This window comes from Mytilus californianus, unplaced genomic scaffold, assembly GCF_021869535.1.
Source record: "Mytilus californianus isolate M0D057914Y unplaced genomic scaffold, xbMytCali1.0.p SCAF_12, whole genome shotgun sequence".
In the NCBI taxonomy this organism is placed as follows: domain Eukaryota; kingdom Metazoa; phylum Mollusca; class Bivalvia; order Mytilida; family Mytilidae; genus Mytilus; species Mytilus californianus.
Window position 1 is genome coordinate 22,708,330 of NW_026262604.1, and position 22,857 is coordinate 22,731,186.

Below are 22,857 nucleotides of genomic sequence, written 5' to 3' on the forward strand. Positions count from 1 at the left end.
AAAGTGCACTCAGGACATGAAATAGTTGTTTTAGTGAGTAGTGAAGGTATGCATTCGATAGATAATTTAATTCTCCATCTTATAATTTTTGTTTTGATAAAATCAATTTACTATTTAAGAAGTTATTGAACTTTTCATTGGCACGCGCCGTATTTATGAAATATGTCAGGCATGACCGATGATTATATTGAATATCAATTATCATGTTGATTAGGTCGTTTGATCTTTAATAATTAGGAGTGATAAGTAATGGTACTAACCTCATCCAAGTAAGCTTGGCAAACAAACAAAGCCAAGATGTCTTTTGAAAAATAAAGAACAATGAAGATATATTGTTTTAGAAAAAAAATGTTAAATAAACTTTTCGTTTTGTTTGTAATAATTGAAGCCGTTTGAGAAATATAAGAAATCTACATACTGTGGGAAATTTTAATTCAATTCATTTCATTTGAAAACGTTCAAAAAAAAATAGATATAAATTATTGCAAAATGTGGCGATTATTTCTAAACAATTTCATGTAGTAAGATTTGGTTTTACATTGAGCTCGTTCTTGTCCAGTATTAAGATTCCTTGAGCAGTTTTAATGTTAAAATAAATTCTGAAGAATGATTTGTTGTAAAACAGTGAAAAGAAAATGTCTAAATTTTATTTCTGAGTAATACGAATGTTTAACAAATCAGCATTTAGTAAGATTTTATTTCTCTTTAAATCGTTCTTGTCCATGCAGTAATACATGCCTAGAACGAATTTCAATGTGAAAATAAATTCTGAAAAAATGAATTTGTCTCCGTTTTCTGAAAATTGTCATATTTGGGTATTATTTCTAAACATTTTGTAAGTAAGATTGTAGTATGATTCTAAACTAAATTCAAAAAATGATTTTTTTCATTGTAAAACAAAAGAAAAAAAAATTTAATTTTGTTTCTCAGTTCTTCCCATGTTTATTTTTGTCAGTTCACTGTCCTAAATAAGTGCTATCGTATATTGAACTCTCGCCATTTATCATATTTTGGTATTTTACTGTAAAAAAAAAATTATGAACATTTCGGTCCGTACAGAAAACATGAAGTATCATTTCAATGCTGGTTTTCGAAAACAAAAGAACAGCGAGAAAGACTATTTCGGAGACTGTTGGTTGACACGAAATCCGTTCAAACCACGACTTAGTCTTCGTGCACATATTTTGAAGTGCCAAAACCCCAGAAACTTGCTCGTAAGCCAAACCAAAGAAAAAGACCAAGGACAGCATGTACGCAGCCAAGATATTAGACTTAGCAAATCATATAAATAAATTCATCTAAATATTGTCATTGTAAATATTGTACATAATTGTCTTCTCTATACATATGTATATGGTTTATTGAAAATAAAGATATACAAATTCAATAAAATTTGATATTCAGCAAACATTGTTTTTGTTTATTAAGTTGATTTGGAGAGAGAGAAAAAAAAAATCCCGAAGAAAAACAAAAAATCGAACTTGTTACAGAAAAACGGCAACAATAAAACAAAACGTTTTTTTTTATTTTCTTTATGCATGAACTGCAGACCACAAAAAAAAAACAATTTAACCGTCATCATGAAAAATAAACTGAAAAAGTACATCGAATAATACCCAAATATGATAATTTAAATACAATTAAATACAACAATGATGAAGTAGAGCAGAATATAATGGTACAACAGTGCCAGCGTTCTGAAGATCCATAGGTATCCATAGAAATGTTTATTTTTTATTTTTTTCTCCATAAACGTAAAATTTACTATGCATAATTTAAATTTAACTACATTAAACAATCCCTTAAAACTTAAAACATCGTGTTATTAATTTTAAACGTAACACTGTACTAACAACACAATTCATAAACAAAAATAAAGATAATCCAATCAATTTTGTTGATTGAATAATTCACGGCTCAGTAGTTGTGTAATCAGTGACACGTGCCCTCATTATTTTATAAGAATTGACATATCTATCTAAGTTTGATTTCAAATTCTACCAAAATTTAACTCTTAAATAAGTAGCGTGTAGCGAAAATATACAGCCATCCTGTGTGCAAATACGATGCCTATAAAGGGTCCTGAGTGCACTTTGTATGTCCTGAGTGCACTCAGGAGGACCTGAGCAGTGTATAGACGTACCCTTTTGCAACAGACGGCGGCACATCGGGCATTGACTTACCATCTTATAATTTGTAACAATTATGATTAACCATATATTTATGAGTTATAACAAAATTATTTTTTATACATCTTTATTTAAGATGATCGAGATTTGAGAATGATATGAAAATAATAAAATATATATTACAAAAAAAAAAGTTATCTCAGGTCTAGTTATCTAGTATAAAATATATTCACTGGAAATAAGCCCTTTAAAACACAAATCCCCGTTTACTCATTGCGAAGTTTATTTGCTAGTGTTTTTTTAATCTTTTTTTTTTATGATTTTATTATATTATCTTTTTTGTGAAAATTTTGAGTAGTTGAACATGAAATGGACACCGATGCTACAAAGAAAATTTGTTTAATGTCATCTGTTGCAATATATACTAAGTATTACACGTGGACAGGATGTTGCCCAGAAAATTAAGGTATTCAAAATAAGTTATACACACTCCAAGGGTACACGCCACTGTCATATCGAAAATTACTGGGTCACCAGTAAACTGGTAATCAGCCATGCAACTAATCAGTTGACTGACCATGCCACTACAATTTAAAAGGTTTGTCGTTAGATCAAAATGAAATATTTATTTTAATTCAAAATTGAAGAACTAAAAGGATTTATCATAATTATGAAAGGAAATAATTCAACAAAATCGGATTATTTCCCAAAAGATTATATATTTTTTATTTTTTTTCCGTGGAAAATAGAAAACTGTATCAGAGACATATATATATAAAGGGTCACATCAAGGATTTTATAGAAATCCTTGGTCTCATGAAATGGATCTCACACAGACATGCATAATTGAAATGTATACATTGATTGATTCTATGATTTCTTGAGAAATCAGGAGCGAAATATAACAAATATTTAGTTTTGATATTGAATTAAATTTACTTTTCCTCGCTTTAATTCATTTGACATAACATTGAGGGATTTAAGGGTTTGTCCGTACAACGTTAGTATTTCACATGACTTATTTTCGCGCTTCGCCTTGAAGCTCATTATTCAGACTGTTTCAGACAAGATGATGAAAATAACATGCAAGGCACTTTTTTTTCGATCATCGTGAAGTGCACTCTCCCCCTCTTCAAGAATTGTATATTTATAAATCCTCGTCCTTTTTAAAATTACCACACTCTTTGTGATTACCGTTATGCTATTATGCTAACAGTAATTAACCCGGGACTTGATTTACATGTAATATCAGGGGCGATTCTAGCCAGGATAAAGGGGGTCTTAATACATAGGCAGATCCAGGGGGGGGGGGGGGGGGAGGGGGGCCTGGGCCCCCCCTTTGGTGGGAAAAATTTGGTTGATTATATAGTGAATCACTGAAGCATGACTGGAGCGGGCCCCCCTTAGATCAGTCAGCGCCAAACACCCCCCCCCCCCCCCCCCCCCCCCCTTACAAAAAGTTCTGGATCCGCCACTGAAATATATGTCTCCATTAAATCAGAGACATATATGTCTCTGATTAAATGCAATGATCGTTCACAAAAAGGGGAATCAAACCCCCGGATCCCATCCCCGTTCGATCCGCCACTGATTGTGAATATAAATATAATTGTTACTTAAAAGTCATAGACTAGTACTAGCTCCGAGCACCTGTTTTAGGATATATACAGCTAATTAACCGTAATTAACTGCGAGATAATGAATAACAAGTTGATAATTGTCTATTCTCTGCTAATTAATGTACCTGCAATTCACCCTGATTCATTTGTGAGACCACCGACACTAATAATATTACCTCAAAGTTAGAGGTTCTCCGTAACTGGGAACTTCATATCGGATCCGATCAATTTATTGGTTCCATTCCCCCTAGTAATAATGATCCATTTTGCAGTGACGATGACAATCAAAGGTATACTCATTACTGTTGATTTTGCATGATAACATACATGTTATGTCAACTCACTTCTCCTTCCTACGGCGTCAGAGAGAGAGAGAAAAAAGCCTTGCAATGCGTCATAATTATTTGGACTACTTCCATGACTTTAAAAAAACCAAACAATAGTTTATTTCACTGATTGAGATTAGACTGACGAGACATTTCAGCATGTGAAATCTTAATTGTTAGTCCAAGTACACAGTTATCATCCATTGATTTTCATTTTTTACAAAAAGATTTCCTAGTGTGGACCATGTATTATAAATAATTTATTTATTTATATTTTTTATGCATAAAAAGTAAGTACAATGAAGTAGGGGGATGAAATTATTTTATTTTAGTTTGAGAATCACTCATACTTCTTGTATGATGTCACCTTAGCCTACAAATTACCAAAAAGAAACACTTTTTTTATTTCCTCTAGCTTATGTGTATGCCTTTTCATATACATGTAAAAGTGTGTTACTGCCTATATGTTGACCTTAAATGTTATTCAGTCTTCCATGGCCTAATGGGACCTTGTTCTACTCATGTGGTATGCTATAAGCAGATAAGTAACTTTCTTTCCTTTTGAAATACAAATAATTTTTTAAATATACATGAAGAATTTTTATATGTGCCGCTTCAAACCCCCCCCCCCCCCCCCCCCCCCCACCACTCCCCCCTCCTTAATTTTGAAATCTCTAAGTTTTAGGCATAGGCTCATATAAATTCGACTTTTGAAGAATTGAAATAAATCTGAGACAGCAAATGAGTATTGAGCTGCTTTACATTAAAATACATTATGTACATACATGTGACATACACAATTATATATAAATAGTTATAAAGACATTTAAAAAGCAATTTTTTGCAATATTTAAATTATGTAGGCCCAAATTTTGATAGTTAAACGTTAAACTTTAAACGGCAAAAAATTAACACCCAAAGTTCAAACTTATAGTCTTTAATGTATATATGCTATTGCCATGAAACTAGGTAAACTGTCTTATAATTCTCTAATCTTAGTTCATGCCAAGTTTGATTAAAATTAGTATTTCTACTCTATTAGGTCTCTAGTGTGGATATAGTGTATAACTTGCAAATTATTTCATACTCCTTCCTAATTTATTGCGGATGAATAACATTTTTACCAGATATTCGGAATCCTCTGGTTTTATCCATGCAGTGCCATTAAAAAATTTTGCCCACAAACCCCTACTTTTCTTTTCATATTTTTCATGTTTTTATTACATAGTTTAAAAAGCCGTATTTGAAAATCTTATAAAATCCTTGTTATTTTTCCATAGCTTTTAAAAGAAAAAGGTGCCAGTGTTAAGTGTATGAAAAATCTAGAGAGAATCACTTCCCGCCTAATTTTTAATGGCTTATATCTTAAAAACAAGCACACATACCCTTCATTTTTTCTGTTTTTTTAGTTCCTTTATTCATATTCTTTTAAAAAGCTTGTTATTTTGAAACGGAGTAGCGAACATCCTTAAGGCCAAACAAAAATATATGTCTGTTTACGGTTACCCTACCGACCGTCCTTTTGAGCGCCGACCCTAAGTCATTTTATTTCCGTCGTAAAAGCAAAAATTAACTGAACTCGTGTCAAAAATGAAGTTTGTGTTGCCAATAATATAAATCAATTGCCTGATACATCCCAATGTTCACAATCGTGAATATGACAGCTGTTATAAGGAAATTCGTGACTCATGTGATGAAATAAACACTTTGCCGCCATTTTTTCCCCAACCAATAACCAAGGGAAATAATCCAATCATTAAAATAACGGGTAAAATTGGCCAAGGATCAACTCAGACCACGACAAGACGAAACGGCATGACTCAAAATCATGTCGCAAAAAATAAAATGAAAAAATAAATAAAATGGAAATACCGACCTACCTAGCCTTTTTTTTAAAGTATGTAACCTTAAACAGACATATATTTTTTGGGGCCTAAGTAGTGATTTGGTATAGTTTGAAAAGGTCAAATATTAGTATGTCTGTGAAGTTGTCAAACTAAATTAAAGACCCTTTAAACATAAAATTGTCCATATTTTGAGTTATAGCATATAGATTTTTCTATTATGTTAATATGTCCTGTCCCAAAAGTACTACACTACACTGTTAAAATCTCTTTTGGATAGAGCCAGCACAATTTTTTAAATTTGCCTTTTTGCTCATCGTTCCGAAGGAACAGTGCGATTTTGCCATCACTTGGCGTCCGTCGTCATCTGTCGTTGTTTTTCGTCAACCATTGGCGTCCGTCTAGTGTAAACTATTTCATACATCTTCTCCTCTACTGAACCAATTCCTACCAAACTTAAGCTGAATGATCTTTAGGGTATTTACAATAAAGTTTGTGTTTTGTTACATGGTTGTCACATGTGGCTAAATATGAAAATAGGGGTAAATGCAGTTTTTGGCTTTTATCTCAAAACCCAAAGCATTTAGAGCAAATCTGACACAGAGTTAATTGTTCATTAGGTATTCAAAGTTCTATCAGCCCTGAAATTTTCTGATGAATGTAATAACCCATTGTCATGATTGTTGGGTTGCTGTCACTTAATTGGTAATTTCAAGAAATATTTGCAGTTTTTGGTTATTATCTTTAATATTATTAACGATAAAGAAAAACTGTAAACAGCAAAAATGTTCAGCAAAGTAAGATCTACAGATAAGTTTCTATAACCAAAATTGTCAATGGACCTCTTAAGGAGTTATTGCACTTTAACGACAATTTCACACAATTTGTTTATCATGTTTTCTAACTTTAAAAAATCTTCTCCTCTGAAACTACTGAACCAATTCCAACCAAACTGAGGCTGAATGATCCTTAGGGTATTTAGAATAAAGCTTGTGTTTTATTTTCTGTTTCATCAATAAACATGGCTGCCATGTCTAAAAATAGAACATAGGGGTAAAATGCAGTTTTTGGATTATATCTCAAACACTAAAGCATTTAGAGCAAATCTTATGTGAGGTAAAATTGTTCATTATGTCAAGTTCTATCAGCCATTAAATTTTCAGATGAATCTAACAATCCATTGTTGGGTTGCTGCCACTAGATTGGTAATTTTAAGGAAACTGCAGTTTTTATTTTGTGGTCAAAATATTGGTATGATGTTGATGTTGGCGGCGTCATCGTCGTCCAAAGACACATTGGTTTTCACACCCTAACTTTAGTTGAAGTTAATGGATCTCGATGAAATTTTACCTTAAGGTTCAATACCACAAAAGGAAGGTTGGGATTGATTTTGGGGGTTATGGTACCAACAGTTAAGGAATTAGGGGCCAAAAATAAGCATTTTTGTAACTTCCGGACATAACTTGTGTGTTAGTGTATGGATCTCTCTGACATTGTACCACAAGATTCCATATCACAAAGGGAATGCTGGGATTGATTTTGGGGGTAATTGCCTCAAAATTTAAGGAAATAGGGGCCAAAAAAAAGGGGTAAAAAACAAGCATTTTTCTAGTTTCATGACAATAACTTGTGTGTAAGTGTATGGATCTTTCTGAAATTGTTCTACAAGGTTCCATATCACAAAGGGAAAGCTGGAATTGATTTTGGGGGTAATTGCCCAAAATGTTTAGGAATAAGGGGCCAAAAATAAGCATTTTTCTAGTTTCCAGACAATAACTTGTGTTCAAGTGTATGGATCTCTCTGAAATTGTACTGCAAGGTACCATACCACAAAGGGAAGGCTGGGATTGATTTTGGGGGTAATTGCCTCAAAATTTTAGGAATTAGGGGCAAAAAAGGGGCATAAAACAAGCATTTTGCTAGTTTTAGGACATTAACTTGTGTGTAAGTGTATGGATCTTTATGAAATTGTACTACAAGGTTTCATATCACAGGGGGAAAGCTGGGATTGAGTTTGGCGGTAATTGCCCTAAACGTTTAGGAATTTGGGGCCAAAAAACAAGCATTTTTCTTGTTTCCAGACGATAACTTTGTGTTCAAGTGTATGGATCTCTCTGAAATTGTACTGCAAGGTACCGTACCACATAGGGAAGGCTGGGATTGAGTTTGGGGGTGATGAATCATAAGGGGGTTCAAAAAATTTGGGGGGATTTTTTTTACTTTTTTTCCTTTTGTTTTCTTTAAAATTTTCCATTTTAAATTGGTTATTTCTGATTTATATATAAACGCAAATAATAATGATACGGTTTGAATAGGTAAATTAGAAATTTTTAAGTTCTTAGACCACATTCATTTTGTGAGCCTCTTGTTTTAATTGCTTCTGTAAGTAATATATTAATTTGAAATTTTGACGACAGACACATACAGATTATACTGTTAACAATATTTCAGAGTTTAATGTTGTCAAGCACACAAATCATAGAAAAATAGTTAATCACGTAATTGTTGTCCATTGAAAAATTAGTATGAACACGATGAAAAAGTATGGGAATGTTTGTTTGTTAAACTATTGACCGTGGTTATGTCTTTTGAAACTGTTGACTGGCAAATAGTCTGTGAAATGAAATAGCACAAATATTTCATTCTTTTTTATATCATGGTATATAGAAAAACACATACTGATGTATAATAATAGTTATAGTGACTGTCATTAAATTATAGTTTTTACCTTTTTTAAGTTTAGGGCAAGAAATATAGAAGATAAAGAAAAATATAAACAATTACAACTGTACAGTAGAAATGATCGGCAAAACAAGATAAACAGAAGACAACAAGGCCTAAATGGTAAGACCACTTCTATATAATAAAAGTGATTGCCCTTGAATGATGACTATTATAAAAATAAGAAGATGTGGTATGGTAAATGAGTTATCTATCCACCAGAGTTCAATGAAGTGGATGCAAGCAATTAAAGACCAATGACATCCTTCGATAATGAGAAAACCCATACCTTATAAGTCAGCCAATAAAGACCCCAACATGAAAAGATTTAAACAATCCAAATTAGTTCAAAGCCAATAACAAGTAATAAAAAAATCATGTCTGTGAGCACTCCACCTAACCATAATCTAGGACAGTGGTTCAAATAGCACAACATATGAACAAACTGTAAAAACTGTTGCAAGTGGCTCAACTCATTATCACTGCAAGGCACTAAAACGACTGATATTAAGTCGTGGACACAAAGCACTGAAATAACAGAACTCATAATCATGATTAGTAGGAATATCAAATTTAAGTTTCTCAAAATGTTCATATTAAACATGATAAAATAAGCTTATTTCATATTGCTGATTTTTCCTCAATTTATATTTTGTGTATTTATAGGTGCAGAGACTTCTTGGTTTTCATGATCATCAACAGATCAATACAGAAGAGGAAACTTAAGGTTAATACTTTTCTACATTGTGTGCTAATTGGATTAATGTGAAATGAAATGTGTGCTTACCTGGAAAAAGAAAATAGGAAATTTCTACAAAATGGCTGTAAACAAAATGGAGTACAATCATAGATGCACAAGAACACAATTGTGTAATTGCAACAACCTACACTGAAGGATTAGGGAGAAATGTAGAAAAAATAGTATTTTTTTGTTGAAATAAACACCTGCTTTATCCATTCATGTACATAGCTCTGTCATATCAACTATATAGAGGAAGATGTTTGAAGAACAAATTGCAAAAACGTATTCTCTACCAATTGAAGGAAGATGTCTGGTGGATGGAATTATTTATGCACTGAACTGTTTTGTAGGGGATTGAATAATTGTACGCAGCAGAAAAGTTAAATTAACATGAAAAGTGGTTATTTTATTTAATCCGCAAATATGAGCACAATATTAATAACATCACAAATAGTATGATATTCATAGCGTTTTGCTTATTATTGTATTGTCTCAAACAGCTAGCCTATTGTTTTTCTATGTCATGATACTCATCAGTGAACATTTTATTAAAGTTTTAATTATCTTTTGTATCAATTATTCAGTCTCAGGAAAAATTATATTCATACTGTTTTTACTGTTATGAAATTTTCATAGAGGAAAATTGAATAAGAGAAATTTCCATAGAGGAAATTTGGAGAACAATGTTTTCCTTAGAGGAAATTTGTGGTCTTGAATTTTCCCTCAAGGAAAAGTGTTTGTCAAAAATTTCCTCACAGGAAATTGCTGTTGACAAAATTTCCTCACAGGAAAAAGTATTTCCTCAAAGGAAAATTTGAAGCCGCAAATTTCCTCACAGGAAAAAGTATTTCCTCAGAGGAAAATTTGAAGCCTCAAATTTCCTCAGAGGAAATAGAATTTCCTCAAAGGAAAATTTGAAGCCGCAAATTTCCTCACAGGAAATAGAATTTCCTCAAAGGAAATATTAATGCAGCAAATTCCCTAAGGGAAATCTTTTTCCCTTGAGGAAAATACAATTTCCCTTAAGGAAAAATCTTTTTCCTTCAGGGAAATTTGATTTCCCTTGAGGAAAACTACTTTTCCTCTGAGGAAATTGTTGAAAAAAGGGGCATAACTTTTTCAACAGTGGTGCTAGAGCCAAAAATTTTTAGGACAAATATCAGGGAACCAATACCAACCAAGTTATCAACTTCATTTTGACTTAACTCCAAAAATTAAGGTGACAACTTTTGCACTCAGCGGAAGTGCAAACTTGTCCCGGAGACTGTTTAAACCTTGATATTAACATACATTTTTTTGCTATTACCGGGCTCCAAAGAAAGCATCAATTACCGAAAATACATGTGCAAAAGACAACTCAAACAGTTTAGGAATAGTGCAATCGTGATTGCTCGTAGTGATGGAAAATATTCATAAAACAAACTAACCAACCAACGTCGCAAAGTAAGGAAGAATGCCATGTGCAGTAAAACCGGTGACATAGACCGTCTTAAATGTACAGTAAGATGTATGCTTTGGCTCTGTTTTGAAACACTTACTGTGACAACAATAAAAGTGTTGTTCCTTTGTCTAGTGTTTTGTGACATACATTTATACGCCCCACACCTCTGCTTATCCATAAAAATCTAATACAAAATATGTTTTTTTGCGTTTTGTAATATACTTTGACATTCAAGACAACGTAAAAAGAAGCTTATGTTTAAAATACATTAGACAATATGAGAGTCTTCAATTCTGTAATCTTGTAGGCACCCAATTATCCTCTATTCTTTTTTATACCCATTCAAGGTATTCTTTATTTTTTCCAAGAATATACTTTTTTTCTATTAGCCCCACCAAGACCCTCAAATATGACATGGATCATAATCTTGTCCATTTTGTTACCGATATGGCTACAGTATTCGTCAGTGTCACTAAATAGCAAGTTAGAGTTCGAGTTAGAGTTGAATTAAACTTCGAAGTGTAACCTGAAGTAAGATTCAATTGAACTTGATCTCTAACTTTGTCTGGAACGTAAGCCTCAATTCTAAGCATGACCCCAAACAAACTGTTAATTTCAACTGGAACTATAACTCAAACTCTAATTCGAAACCTAGTTCGAACTTTAACTCGAACTTGAACTCTGCCCTTATGGTCAGCCAGACTGGTTATTCATAGTTTGACTACGTTTGATATTTTCTTAACGAAGAGATGCTAAGGGAGGTACCATTTGATTATTATGGGGAGGCTAGGATGAAAAATGTTTTCCTGCATTTATTTTAGTTGTAATCTCTGTCCTACCTTTTCATTTTTCACTCCAATCGGTCCTGCCGTTTTTTTTTTATTAGTTTATCCTGCCTTTTTTTTGCCAAGTTGCTCATCCTGCCTTTTTTTTTACTCAAAACTCCTGTCCTGCCTTTTTTTCCAAATTTCATCCTAGCCCCCCCCCCCCCCCCCCTCCCCCCCACATAAAAATAAAACACTATAAGCATTAACTTTCTCCTTTATACAAAAGTATTGAAAAACTACACATGATTACAATCTTATTATTTGAATAATGTTTGACCTAGATATAAATCTAATTATGTGAACTCCAGCCGAACCCGTTCTTAAAATGGAAACTTTTATGACAATATTTTTCGCTATCTATTTTCATTTAAGAATTTGATTAACTAGAAAAATGATACTTGATTATTATCAACAATACCACGTTCTTCGTCCTGAACATGCATGAAATATTTGCCTCCGGACGTTAAGCAACCAAAAACCAACCAATCACCAATCAATCATACATCCTCAGAAGTACAGAAGAATTTTCATTTCAATTTTCTGTCATTAACATTTAACATAACAACAACAAAACATGTAGGATCCTCTGCGGTCGAATGGTGTAGATTTTTCATCTGAATTGATCACTACCCTGTCAGTTCTAAGTTTCTCGTGGAGAGTTGTGTTCGACTCCAATCTTAATTGACAAGGATTACTAGTTTTCTTGCTGAAGGTCTGTAGTTTTCTCCGGTACTCCGGATTCCTTAATCAATAAAACTGATCACCATTCTTTAGCCAAGGTCACTGAAAGTATAGTATTAAGAACCAACAAACAAACAAAACACGTTATGACATAATGAGGGTTGAAATCTCACAAAACATGTTTAACCCCGCCGCATTTTTGCGCCTGTCCCAAGTCTTTAGTCTTGTGTTTTTTTTTTAATTTTAGTTCCTTTATATGTTTTGGAGTTTAGTGTGACGTCCATTTTCACTAAACCAGTACACAATTTTATTTACGGCCCAGCTGAGGACCACCTCCGGGTGCGGGATTTTCCCGCTGCGTTGAAAACCCATTTGTGGCCTTTGGCTGTTATCTGCTCTTTGGCGGGGTTGTTGTCTCTTTGACATATTCCCCATTTCCATTCTCAAATTTATCAATAAAACGACTGTATGCTCGAGGCAGAAAAAAAATTCCCGGAAATTCATGCACGTCAAAGGTTTTCTTTTAAGTAAAAAATAAGACAAGGCATATCCGGTCACCTATAGTTGCTAACCTTCTTCACCAATTGGTCTCTGGTGGAGATTTGTCTCATTGTCAATCATACCACACCTTCTTATTTTTAAACCTATTAAACTTCTGTCTGTATTTTCAAACTCAAAACTAGCAATCACAACCAATGCTCATCAACTGTTACATTTTCATACATAATTAGAATCCAGCCAGTCTTACCAAAGCATGGTTAATAACCAAGTTCTATATTCATATTTATAAGCTGTCAGACTCTTCAGAACGTCTATAATTACAATTATACTGATTCGATTTCGAAGTTGGTTACATTAGTTGGTTAAATTCGATAGTTGGTCATTGGATATTGAATTATTGAAAATGAAATAGATTGTCATATTGATGTCAATGATTTTTATGATGACAGTTTAGATAATATAATGTTCGAAATTTTTTCTGCATTTTTTAGGTTGGAATATCACTTGTTTAGTTAGGGACCTACCATTTGATTTTTATGGGGGGGAGGGGGGCTAGGATGAAAGGAGTAGGTTCAGTGAGACCCCTTTTTGGCCCCAAAATATAGCAGTTTTACAAAATAGTTAAAAAGTAAACTTTTAGCTATTTATTGGAAAGTAGAATACTTCTGTTTCATAAATATGGGCTGTTTTTGACAATAGAATGCACATGTATCGGGAACTAGCATCATTAAATCATGCTGAATTACTGAAATCTTCACATTTTTAGCATTTGAGTTAATTTTTAGACGGTTTCCGTCTTAAATGGACGTGGCCGCATTTGTGTTCATTCTTAATATTTAAATGTAAGTTGTATTTGATGATAATACATAACATATATAAAGGTTGAGGATGAACACGGATGCGGCCACTTTCATTTTTGACAAAAACCATCTGAAAAGTGACATCTTATGGCATATTTGATAGATTTTTAATATTTAAGCTTCGAATTGAGGGTCTTTAATGACTAAATCAGTTCAAATCTTTCACATAAATTAATTGAATGTACTAAAGTAGACACTTAAGTGTTTAAAAAGTGTCCAAAGTCTTTTATCAAATGAACCTGAAATTTGGGGCCAAAATCGGCCTTTACCGGACCTACTCCTTTGAAAAAAATAGGCAGGAAAGGAGTTTTGAGTAAAAAAAAAGGCAGGATGAGACACTTTGCAAAAAAAAAAAAGGCAAGATGACAATTTATGTAAAAAAAAGTCAGGATAAACTAAAAAAAAAGGCAGGACCAAATAGAGTGAAAAATAAAAAGGCAGGACAGAGATTACAACTAAAAAAAAATGCTGGACAACATTTTTCATCCTAGCAACCCCCCCCCCCCCCCCCCCCCAACCACCCCCCCCCCCCCCCCCATTAAAATCAAATGGCAGCTGCCAGGTCTATCAAACAATCTTTTACAGCATACGCTCTAAATTCGGATAATATCGCATTAAAATTGAGTTTTGAGGTAGGTATGGATTTGACAGTAAATAGAAGCCAACAAAAAAAAAGGTTTGGGTTAAGAATAATAAGAATTGAACACATTTTTTCTAGTTGTTATTTAAGAAATAATTCAAGTGAGCCTTAGCTTCATTTGGAATTTGTAGCTTTTATCTTACAGGGGGTAAAATAGAATAGCCATACACACTTTGCTTCAGTTTTTCAAATTACCGTATTTGTCCTATTAGAAGTGAAATAATTCATGCAAGCCATAGATTTGTTATCATTTTCACATGTCCTTGGTCGTTATATTCGTTAATTCTATCGCTCTTTAACGCTCGAGATGTAATTCGAATATAACGATCCAGGCCATGTGAATAAACGTATTTACACTTTTGTATTTAGCTGAATTTTGTCTCCGAATGACCTTTGATCTACTCCGAATAACCTTCTGACGTCAAGCAACAATCACTTTTTATTTGTGACGTCAGATTTGTTAAATTGTGATGTCAAATTTTACGGGAACTTGTGTGATATTACGTAATGGCGGACAAATTTGCATACAAGTGTAAATACGCCTATTTTCAACAAATCTATGGCTTGCATGAATTATTTATTACGTACAACAATTTATAATATTCATTTTCAGCGATGCTTGTTAAGCATTTATGTGAAATAGAATTAAAATCATCCGTGTTTCTAAGAAGCTTAGAATATATTTATGAAAATTGCTAATGGCACAAACTTTCAACTGATTTATAAGACTTGATATGACTTTTTGTCCTTAATTGAATTATCATTGACAGCACGTATCATATAAGTACATTTAAGATTTACTTCGATATATTAATTCTAGAAAAGTGTACACATCCTTTTCCCAAAAGTCTCTATTTGCCCGTTTTACTTAAAAACGCGGTTATTCAGAGAAATAATGTCTTTTTTAATGTTCCTACGCGTGACATTATCTTTCAGTAAAGTGTGATTAGTGTCTTAGGTTACTAAAAACCGTCAATTGTCTGACCATTCCATAACATCTCGTAGAATTCTCACTGATTACTTAATCTGTTTTAGTGTTTCTTAAATAGTTAAAGCATTTCCGGTCTTTACTGACTAAGGAAATGGTCGAGTATTATGCACAGAAGATACGTTTTAGATAGAAAATCAGGAAATAATTGATTCCATGTCGGATGTCAAATCAATTATTTTGAGAAATCAGCAATTCTATAAGTGACAAAATTGTTTCCTTTAAATCAAGGTTAGCGAGATACAAAATCAAGGTCAATAAGATACAAACGTACATTTAATAATGATAATTTTATTGCATGTCTTTTATAAGATCGGCTTACTTCGGTTTAATCCAAAGTTACATATATGTATTGAGTCGACAAACGTCGGTTGATTCTGATGCTACATGTAGGTAAAGAATCGACCATGTTACGACTTTATAGTGTTAATTTTAAGCTAAAGAAGTAGTACTATAATTTCCACTAAATTCATTCCACACCAGGACACTTCTCATATTGTAACCTCACATGTTTATGCTTGAAAGTTAACTACTTAAAATTGTTCATGGAATCGATGCGACTATCTTTAAGATTTCCTATTTCCTTTTGTAATAAACGTTTGTTGAATATTTAACTGACATCTGAATAAATGCACAATTTCAATACAGACGTCAATTCTAAAAATATGTATATAAATGCATTTGAATTTGATATATAAAAAGGGTGCATTTTTCGTATAATCAGTTTTTTTTTTAGATTTCAGTACTGTCAGTAACCAGAGCAAGTGAAAGAAAAGAAAACACTTTTCAGTCAAACGCAGAGATGATGCAAGCATGTGATGTAACAATGCAAAACTTAATCGTGGTTAGCGTGATACTTGAATTTGACATAATGCATTGTCAGTGTGTGGCTTCTAAAATGTGTTTAATTTGTACTTTGAAAGTGCATTTTAATCTGGAAAACATCATCTTCATGACAGAAAACTAACTAATTATGGATCATTTATTATTGTTTCCACGAATTTCCACGTATTTTTAAATTCACAAACCTTGTGTTATAAAACTAAATCTATTTTAAAAGGCATATTGAAATAAATAATGAATAAGATGATTCACAATAAAAGCTTGTAAAAAACTTCAGACAGTTAGAAACTCTAAATCGAAAAATGCCCTTCAGTTCAAAGATGTGCACGTGAAAAATAAGGGTACAACAGGCATAACATTATCCGATTTCTTTTCTAGAAATGTCCGTACATTATGTAATTCATTTTCAGTTATCGAGAATTCAGTTAAGTATCACATGTATAGAATAGAATAGAATAGAATAGAATATTTCTATTTACCAAATTAGGGCCCCAGGAGGGCATATAGCATACAAACAATATTATTATAAACAATAACATAAAATTATGCAATACACAGACAATAGATATGTAACCTGTGTTATAAAAACAATAAAATAGAATAATATACTACAGAAAATACACTCAACAAAATAGTAGCAATGTAGTATTATTCAATGAATACTATGCTGACATTGACTCAAGTGCACCCGGTAAGTGTATTTTCACTTTGAAAGACAAACAAGAGGCATTAGTAGTTTGTGCGGAGAAATCTCCATATAAAAAAAAAAACACAAAAAAAACCAAACAATTTAAGCACTTGCACATTTGACTATGAGGTATACTGCAAATAACAAGATTATACGATTCATTTATGTTATGTGTTTGTATTTTTCGTAAATTTTAACTAAAAATGTATGCAACTCAAACTCTACTTCGAACTGTAATTCGAACTTGAACTCGAGAACCTATGCTCAAAGTTCTCTTATTCGAATTTTAACGCAATAGTAATTAGCCACACTCCCATTTTACAGTTTAAAAGCTACGCCGACGAGTTTGAAAGAAATGATCACCAGTTGGGAAATCCAGCTCACCAAATCGAGAATCGTGCGCACCAGTTTGAAAGTTGTCTGCACCTATCTAAAATTCGTGCACGCCGTGTGCATTAGTTGCCAAGTCGTGCGCACATGTTTTTGAAAAGCCCCCTTAAATCCGCCTCTGAAAATTTTACGATTAAAAAAAATATATCACCTATAGGAGATAACTAAAGAGAGTATATGTTATCATATAAAGACCATATGTTTTAGATTGTTCATGTAGGAATATCTGATGAAATATTTAAAAAGCGTTCATTGACGTCTGATAACAAAGATCACAGCAGAGCATAATTTAAAACTTCCTATTATATCTTTGTAATGTGCAGATTCAGTGTATATTTTAATTGGCTTCAAATGATAGAAGTTCAAAATCTGTTTTATATTGTTTACCTTTGATTTACATATCTCTTTTAAAACAAGATCCCTTTTTGCTTAATTACCAGTATCTTACTAACTTATGCCGTTCGTTCAATTTTCTACAATCGTTCTTTGTATCATCATATCAGCAATAAAATATATTTCAAATTTGTTTCTTACAATACATAACACTTTATCATATACATCTTCCAGCTGATATTGAAGAAAGATGGCAATTATGATTGATCAATACTCGAAAGAAATATTTATTGCAATATTAGTCGTTATAATCCCGTGAAAACGAGACTTCAACGTGATTATGTTCTAAATTATTGTGTCAATAGCCATGAAATATGATTGTGTTCTAAATTATTGTATTAATAGCCACGACATAAACCTTACGATCCTGCGAGTAAACTCTATCACATTTTCTATTAGCACGCAGTTTCATAATCGTTTCAAGTAAGTATCTAATTCAGGGTCAGTGCAAACATCATGTTAAACAAGACAGTGGCTTTCCATTTGTCTGAACAATCCTAAGTCGTTTCTGTTGTTGATCTTTTTCTAGGACTTCTGAGATCTGATGACTTAATTCCATTTTGAATACGTAGAAGTGTTTTGTATAACTGTTCTTCTGAATCATGTCAGTCATATTTGTAATAACTATCTATTTTCATTTTCTCTTTGTTGCCCTCTGGAAAAGCTTATGAATTTTTTATGACGAACTTTACTTGTTTCTAATTGATTTCTTAAACATAGCTTGTATTTCAATCTTGTAAGATGTTTTATTAATATCAAAGTGACATTTCTGTATCGGATGACTTATAGTTCTCCTTCCAAGTACATGTAACAATTGGTTATTTTTTCTTTCTTTTTTTTGTAAGCTTTCTTTATTAATAACATGACTGTATTAGTCGGTCTCGGTAGATAATTTGTTAACACTGGTATTAGGAGAAAAACTAAATTCACGTAGTGAGTTTTTTCAATATTGCACAATCATGCATATTTGCATAAATTATTGCTATGTTTGACAAAATTGGTATTTGAAAGACATATAAACCTTATCACAAGGTTTTAGCTGTCAATGATCAATCAATCCAGATGTCCTGCGTCAAGTCAAATCTTTATAGAATTTAGTGTACCAGCTTTGTACTGGTACCTCAAACTACTGAATGCTTGTTTCTATTATAAAAGAAGGAATCTCTAACACTATAATTACTGCAACTACAAGACAAAGGTTAAAACGCACAAAAGTATCTGACACCTACATCGATTCCCCTTTCAACAGATTGTTTTCATGTAAAACGAAGCATTCCGAACATGTCAAAAACCAATAGTTTAATAACAAACCGTGAAAGTCTTCCTTTGATCTCGGGCTTTATTGTCAAACAACTGTAACGAAGCCATTATTCTACAATTATCTTCTACTTTCATCATTACGGCATAAATTCTTAATTACCTCCCTTGCAAAAGCCGCTCCTGTAGACGTTGTTTATAATTACCGACAATTTGTCTCTGAATAACTAGTTATTGTTTCTGGAAAATTACTTACATAATATACACTGATTAGAATTATGATGCATATGTTCCAAACATTACATATAATTGTTATGGGAATATATAACAAATTATTTATGATAAATTGTATGGCAATTTTAGCGCCGGTTTTATCGATACATACGAAAACAATTCGTTTTATTCCGATAGCTATTTTATGTCCATTTGTTTTATCGGTGTTTGCTTTTTTTTTCCTTAGAAATTTAGTAGATACTTAGTCAGCCGTGAGCGGTTGAACTAAGGAAGTACTTCTTTAGTTCAGTCGGTTAACGCACTGCCTTGTAACACAGAGGTCCCGGGTTCGAGTCCCGGTGGAGACATGCGATTTTGCAAGTAGAATCATGCTCTCCGGTTACAGAGAGAAGGCAACCACACTATGTATTTCTACACGTGTATAATTAATCATTATTTACAGACATATTCACTTATTCTCAACAGTACTGGTGGACGACTGGTTCTATTTTTTTTTAGATATCACCATAAAGATATACGCTAGATTTCTGATTGCAGACAAACTCGTTCCATATTTTCATGGGAACGCATACGACTGGTCTCGAGCAAAATGTTGAAATTTTAATACAATGTTTTCATACAATTTTGTGGTGTACAATTTGTGCGAAGGTTCAATTTGAATTTTAAACCTCTTCAAACTACCACAAAGGGTAAATCTTCATACCTCTGCAACGAGACAACTCTTAAGGGAGATAACTCTTTAATAAGTTATGCGTTTGTATTCGTCAATTTTTCAATGCTTTAAAAGCAATGGAGACAGTTGTGCATGAAAGATTAAGATAAATACTGTCACAGAATTGTATAAAACAATAAAGAATGTTCTCTGGCAATTATGTACGTTCTTAAAAAAAAACGTATTCCTAGAATATCGAATGGTCGTCCACTTATGTTATTTACAAAGCGTTCTTTATAATTTACAAAAAGATATGTATTGACCATTCCTCGATCTACAGCGTATTAACTTTCCTATTATAACAAAACAGCATATAAAACAACTCCAAAACAAGTAATATATATCAAACGCCTATTAATGCCTCGTTCACACGTACATTAAATTCGAATTGAATTCGAATCGAATTCGAATCGAATTCGGTAATCGCGTTCACACACTCTTCTTTTTTTAATTCGAATCGAAATCGAATTGGCTAATTCGTATTAGAAATTCGTTTTCGTTAATAAGAATTAGTTAATTCGTATTAAACTGCGGTGTGGACACGTTCTAAATTGTAATTCGAATTAAATTATAATTAATTAATTGATGATGCAAATTAAAAGTTAACGTCGTTCGGACAGTAAAGCGAATTTGACGCGCATTGCAATGCGTATTAGAATTAACGTTCGGACATAAAACGTTTCGAATGCGAATTAAACTTATTCGAGTTAGTTAATGCGGATCGAATTCGAATTACGTGTGAACGCAGCATAAGAACTGATGTTGACCGATCTTTATTTATCAAGCATACTTTCAAATGAATTTCCATGAGAATTTACTACATGAACCAGCATTGAAACTATATTTCCCAGGGTGATATATATTGCACAGTAAGTTAATCGTTACCGAAAGCTTTATGTTTCAGATCAAAGAATACATTTAAATTTCAGTATAATTTTTTGTATTAATTAACATTTGTTTACAATTTAAAATATTGAAATTGTGCACATTATTTGTATAATTCAATAAACAAAGGTATAGCCATCAAATGACGTGTTTACCTTTTTCTTTAGTCATTTCTTTTTTGTTCTCCTTTATTGATTGTGAATAATGTTAAATCACATATTACGCAATAAAATCATTTTCAAATCATTTTTTTCAAACCTATCAAATTTCAAAAGATGAAATAAGAACTATAAAGTTCCTTTGATGGTTTACGTTTATTATTGCGCTTTTGGCTGACGAATTAAGTACCAGAACAGAAAGTAGAAAGGAGTGTTGTCAGGACTGAGGTCCTCCGAAGGAAAGTGTAGACACAGAATCTGCATTTTGATTTCCTCCGTGACACGTGACTGTAGTTACCTATCATTGGTTGACTAATATGACTTGAAATCAAGCTCAGAAGGACACCTGTCAATCAAAAACACATGTCGGTTAGTGTATGGAAAGGTATATACTATGAAATTTAGAGCGAGGGGCTTGCCCCGAGCTCTTAATTTCATAGTATATACCTTTCCATACACTATCCAATTTAGCACATATTTACAACTTGAGTAATCCTGTAATTAGTCTATTGATATGTTTTGGCTGACTAGGTGTAGCTCATGTACGTAGTTTTGTAAATCTACTCACTAGCATCATTGTAAAATATTGAATCCAGAATGAAAAGATGGTAGCTGCTGGTGTAAGTATGTTTTTTGACATAAAGCGGTGTTTTACTATTCATGTACTTCTTCACATGGTAAGATGACAAAATAAATTGACCAAAAGCAGGCAATAATTAAATTGCAGTGGAAGCTTTACATTCTTGAAAACATTTTTTTCAATTTCACCTAAAAACTAAAACTATAATAAATTTTACACATATAGATAGTTTGCACTGGCGGATTCAAAAAGGGGGAGGGGGAGTTCAGGAGGGGGATGGAAAACGCCCTTTTCGTGATGATCAATGCTTTTGAATGAGGACATACAGTTGGACCCCCCTTTTATCTTAGGTTGGAACCCTTTTAAAAATGACTGGATCTGCCCTGGTATGTACTCATAGGTAGTCTAGTGGATAGTTTACATGCATGAAATATTTGTCACTGGACATTAAGCAACCAATAATCAATCAATTCATGACGAAATATATCAAATTGCTGTAATTTTCCTTCACAAGGTTTCATGGTTCACTCTTTTTTGTGTACAAAGTAATTGCATGGAAGATAAATGATTACAATTTTCAGATGGCTTTGTACTCTAATCAAGGTATAAAAAAAACATATGTGTTACTCTTTATTTAAATGAAAGAAACTTTTAATCGTCAAAAACATTTTTAGATCCAAAGATTAAATAGTAGGATGTTTAAAAATCAATTTGAAAACTAATTACAAACTATTTAGTTTAATTTGGAACACAGCATTTATTTCAAAATAGCCAGTAGCAATTTTTGTTTTAATATCTTGATTACGATACAATGAAATCTTACCCTTGTGGTCATTCATGCGTAGTTACTTAGTACATGGAAAAAGTATGTACTATGAAAATTAGAAGGCAAATATAAGCAATTTGATTGGACGAGAAGTTGTAAGTATGTGCTAAGTTCATTTATTATGGTGGAACAATGGCAAAAAGTACAATCTGCTGATGTCTATTCATATACTGATATTTCAATGGTTAAGTTAAACGCCTTGTGAATCCTGTTATCATAGTATTTATGTTAAATGGTATAGTTAAACGTGGTGTGAACCTATCTTGTTTATCAGATAGTAAATTTTCAATTGTAAAGTTAAATATTGTGTGAATTTTGTTCTCAGATAAAACATTTTCAATGGTATAAATAAATGTTGTGTGAAATTGATCAGAGCATAAATTTTCGATGATATAAATAAATGCTATGTGAAATTTGAATATCTTTTAACCACATTTGTTGATCACAAGGAGCATCTTATAGATATAACTGTTCATTTGTATACACGCTTTATATCAGTACAACATAATTATCTCATTCTCGTATTTTGATTTTTATTTCTCCTTTGGGTATATTTCATAACTATGGATGTT

General features: G+C 32.5%; 1 long non-coding RNA gene across 1 annotated transcript; it reads left to right on the top strand.

Moving 5' to 3' along the window:
• The first annotated feature begins 4,002 nt into the window (after nt 1-4,002).
• Nucleotides 4,003-9,946, top strand: LOC127721564 (uncharacterized). Its single transcript, XR_007991311.1, has 3 exons — nt 4,003-4,038; nt 8,657-8,762; nt 9,306-9,946. It is a non-coding gene; the product is annotated as an uncharacterized LOC127721564 (long non-coding RNA).
• The last annotated feature ends 12,911 nt before the right edge of the window (nt 9,947-22,857 follow it).